Consider the following 4,898-nt stretch of genomic DNA (forward strand, 5'->3'; position numbering starts at 1 on the left):
CTGGTTTCGAACTCCTGAGCTCAAACAATCCGCCCACCTCGGCCTCCCAGAGAGCTAGGATTACAGGCGTGAGCCACCGCGCCCGGCCGATAATTTCCCTTCTGATTTTTTCTTTGACTCACTGGTTGTTTAGGAGTATGTTGTTTAATTTCCACTGGCTCATTTACTCTAAATTCTAAGGATTCGGAGTCTCTTTTCCAGGGACAAAAGCCAATCAAAGTCTTTGTTATATAATACAACAATCACATAGATTAACCCTGAACATTGTTGGAAGAGACTGTAAAAGAGCATGAATACCAGGAGGTAACAATAACTGGGGGCTATTTTGGAGGCTAACTAGCACACACAGTCATTGACTCAATAAGCTGGCTAGCCTAAGTGCTACACTGAAAATTCCCTTTCCCTTTCCATCCTTCCAGTAAGTCAGATTTTCTAGTACAAAGTAACTTTGTATAATCAACAGTACCAGGCAAGGGACTTCAGAGACCCAGAAGTGCCTAGTGAGGCACCAACTTTACAGAGAGTTTATTTCGAAGTGTTGTGCATCAGAATGTATAGTTCTAGATTTCCTTACCTAAACCTAGAAACTGTCTATTTAAGTTTTTAACTCATTGGCCAATTGTATTTAAGAGCCCTGCTGTTCATTCACTTATTCAACAAATTTTCATAGAGTGCTTATCATGGGTCATGTGGTATTCTAGGCACTTAATGCTTCATCAGTGAACAAAACAGGCTCCTTCCCCGTAGATCTTACATTCTAGACTGGATATTAGGTTACTAAGTATGAAATGTCCAATTCCCTTAAGTAGTAAGTGACAATTGGTATCTCTGACATCTTTCTTAGACATTTCTTGTTTTATTTTTATTGGAAGGTATATCCTGACTCTTTCAAACACATGTTTTCGTTGTGATTATCTTTCAGATTTTTTTTAGAGCAATTTTTGTGAAACCATGGATAAGTTAAAAATTCATGTTATTTTCAAATAAGAGTTCTGTTGTGGAACAAATGCTGTGAGGACAACTCAAAATATCAACAAAGTGTTCAGGCAGGATGTGGCTAATGAATTCACAGCACATTGATGGTTTGAGAAGTTCCATTCTGGTGATTTTAATCTTGAAAATGAGCCACGTGGGCGTCCTGAGACCAAGGTGGATAATGAGCTGAAAGCTGTAGTGGAAGTGAATCCATCTCCACCTACTGATGAATTAGCAACAAGGTTTTAATGTTATTATTCCAACAGTATTGGACCATTTGAAACAAATTGGCACGGTAAAGAAGCTGGATAGATGGATTCCACATGAATCAGACAAGCATCAGAAGAGAAATTGTCTCGAAGCTTGCCTTTCTTTGCTGTCATGACATAAAGGCAAACCATTTCTACACCCATATTGTTATGTGTGATGAAAAATGGATTATTTTTGACAGTTGTAAGCATTCGGCACAATGGTTGGATAAAGATGAAGTGCCGAAACACAATCTAAAACTGAATATTCATCAAAAAAAGCTAATGGTGTCTGGTGGTCCAGTGCTGGTATTATCCACTACAGGTTCATGAAACCTGGTCAGTGGATTACATCAGATGTCTACTGCAATTAATTGGATGAAATGGTGAGGATGCTTGCGATTAAGCAGCTGAGATTGGTCAATAGAGATAGGCCAAGACATACATATCACACAAACAACACTGCTCAAACTACAGAGGCTGGACTTGGAAACTCATCCACCGTATTCACCAGACCTTGCACCAACTTACTACCACTCCTTCCAGGCTTTGGACTACTTCTTGTAAGGAAAAATATTCAATTCTCAACAAGCTATGGAAAACACCTTTTGAGATTTCATCGCCATCGCTCTCCTTGCTTCTTTGCTGCTGGCATAAACAAGCTACTGTTAAAGTGGCAAAACCATGTTTTAGGCCATCTGTGTCGATAGCTTAGGCACATACTTTGATTAATTTTACTGCTTCTTGTTTGAGATAGAATAAACTAAAGTTTTAATTGGAAATCGGACATTTCCTATTTAATGACCTAATAATAAATGAGAAATATAACATGTACCTTAAATAGTAGGTTAGATAGTATCATTAATAGCGGGGTAAAGGGCAATGGTGGAAGATTACAGGTAGGATAGCGGAAGGATATCATCTTATATAGGGGCCCCAGGTAGATGTCATTAAGGAAAGGACATTTGAGTAAAGACTTGTAGGAGAGGGAGTTAGCTATGCAGATACCTAGGGGGAAAGAGTCTTCCCAATATGGAAACAGCCAGTACAGAGAGTGTAAGGTAGGAGTATGTTTTACATTCCAGAAAGAGCAGGGAGTCCATTGTGGTTGGATTCCATGAAGGGAGGGGGAGATAGAGCTGAAATCAGAAGAGGTGAGTGAAGAGGTGCAGATCTTAAGAGGACTGAAAGGTCATGAACTTTGGCTTTTACACTAAGCTACCATTCATTCAACCATTCTCAAATGGGTCCTACTGTTTGTGATATACACATATACATACTTGTGTGTTCAGAGTGTACAAATTTGAATTGTCATTTCTAAGATATAAAATTAGGCAGTTTGAAGAGAATACAAGCTCATGGTTTTCTAGTATTATTGCCTAATATTAAGATATAAATTGTTTGGAGGACAAGGTTTATATATGACGATGGTGTGCATTTTTAGTAGTTGGTATTGCTGAAGTAATTCGTTTTTAAGAGTCGAGACAGTTTCCTTATTAACAATATTCTTTTTAAGGGCTTCTTTGGTGCTTATTTGGTTCATATAGAATTCTTTCAGTATATTTACTTCTGGAAAGAACTAGCTAGTATCTTCTTTGCCTCTCAACATCACTGTCATTTATTTTAGCATTAGAATTGAATTGCAGAACAGCCAAATGACTGGTGCAAGCTTTGAATTAGCCTGAGTGAGCTATATTGAAGCAGCCGTGCTGCCCTTAGGGTTCTAAAGGCTTATCTGTGCACCTTTACTTTTTCCTCTCACTTTCTGCTGCTTTTGCAACAAATTCATATTCTGTAGTTCTCTTCCTCCTGATTTGATTCTGAATTAATTTACATTTGTCTTTCCTAGGCTTTGAATCAGAATCCTGTCTTTAATCAGAAGAAGTTATTCAGGTTCAGTTTAGAGTTGAGGTATTTTTTTATGTATGTGACAGACTAAAAACTGTGGGCTAGGAAGACTAGTTAGCCAATCACTTGGCCATTTTTGTAAACTAAAATCATTTAAGCCTTTGTACACATCTGTGATTTAATTTTTTTAGGGACAGGGGTGTCTCAATATATTGCCCACGCTGGTCTCGAACTCCTGGCTTTAAGCAACCCTCCTGCTTCAGCCTCCCAGAGTTTGTGGGATTATAGATGTGAGCTACCATGTCCAGCCATTTTAACCACTTTCAAGTTTATAATTTGTTGACATTAAGTATATTCCACATTGTTGTGCAAACATTACTGCTATCTATTTCCAGAAATTTTTCATCATCCCAAACAGAAACTCAGTATTCATTAATCAGTAACTTTCCATCTTTGTTCCCACAATCCCTGGTAATCTCTATTCTATTGTCTGTCTATGAATTTGCCTCTTCTAGGTATATCAAGTTAGTGGAATTATATAATATTTGTCCTTTTGTTCTCACTTATTTTTGCAAATTTAACAGTTTTACATTTAGCAGCAATGAACTTGGTTTGGTTGTTTTTACATGCTTGCAGTTGGTGGTAATATATATTGTTTTACTTATGTTGATTTTTTTTTTTTTTTGAGACAGAGTCTCACTGTGTTGCCTGGGCTAGGGTGCCGTGGCGTCAGCCTAGTTCACAGCAACCTCAAACTCCTGGGCTCAGGTGATCCTTCTGCCTCAGCCTCCCAAGTAGCTAGGACTACAGGCATGCACCACCATGCCTGGCTAATTTTTTCTATATATATTTTTAGTTGTCCGATTACTTATGTTGATATTTTATAAAATTTTTATTCACTGGTGATAGTTGAAAGTAAGATAATGCATATGGTTTTGAGTATTACATAAATAGACATCTAATTTGGAGTACAGTGTTGCTTTTAAACACAAATGTTTTATATATAAAATGTAAGCATATAAATCTAGCTTTTTTGTATCCATGCTTATATGTATATTTTTTCCAGCTACTGCTGCTTTTCTGATGACAATACTGAATTGGTGTTATGGTTGGACATTTTATTTTAGACAATGTATAATCCAAAATATTCTTTTCTTGTTTTTAAATACTGTTTTTAAAAGTCAACTCATGCAGAAGTACCTGTTCTAATCTTTCCATTTTTAATTTATTTTATATTTCCAGGTATCTCTAAGTTGTCTCCTAGAGCGAGTAGTCCTGCTTCTTTTATCCAGCCACTTTATTCTTGAAATGTGGATATCTCTTCTCTACACAGTACCTCCATGATTTGGAATGGAAAAGACCAGGGTTTTTTTTTTGTTCCACCTCTCAGATTCAACACAGAGAAGCCCTTAAGATGCGGTTATCCTGCCTACTTCTCCAGGAAGAGAGAAGCAACTGACATGGGTCTTCTGCTGCTGTTTGCTTAATTATAAAGAATTATTTTACAAGCTGAAGGCTGATGTTTCATTTGAAACAGGTGCTTCGATGGTGGTATTTGTGAATTCTTTACTTTTTGTTCCAAATGAGAAGACTAAATAAATAGCAAGTATGGATGACTTCAGGGTTTTTTAAATGTCTTCCAGTTTCAGCCACTATCATGATAAGCACAGCTGAGACTGTAGCAGTGAATTCCAAATGTGCATTCTAATTTGAGATGAAAGATGCTAAAAAGTTACATATATATAACTTTATATTATATATCTAGATCCTAGCTCATCATACTGTTTCATGTATTTACAGAATAAGAACAAAGGTCCAGTTGTACAA

The 4,898-nt window shown here is 37.0% G+C and overlaps 1 long non-coding RNA gene across 2 annotated transcripts in view; it reads left to right on the top strand.

Moving 5' to 3' along the window:
- The window catches only part of LOC105814302, a 24,393-nt gene extending 19,812 nt beyond the window's left edge, over positions 1-4,581 (top strand). For both annotated transcript variants that reach the window (XR_001137694.1, XR_001137695.1), the window contains exon 3: positions 4,314-4,581. This is a non-coding gene — a long non-coding RNA (uncharacterized LOC105814302). The remainder of the gene's footprint in view (positions 1-4,313) is intronic.
- Positions 4,582-4,898: the final 317 nt, after the last annotated feature.

This window comes from Propithecus coquereli, unplaced genomic scaffold, assembly GCF_000956105.1.
Source record: "Propithecus coquereli isolate 6110/MARCELLA unplaced genomic scaffold, Pcoq_1.0 Scaffold3, whole genome shotgun sequence".
Lineage (NCBI taxonomy): Eukaryota > Metazoa > Chordata > Mammalia > Primates > Indriidae > Propithecus > Propithecus coquereli.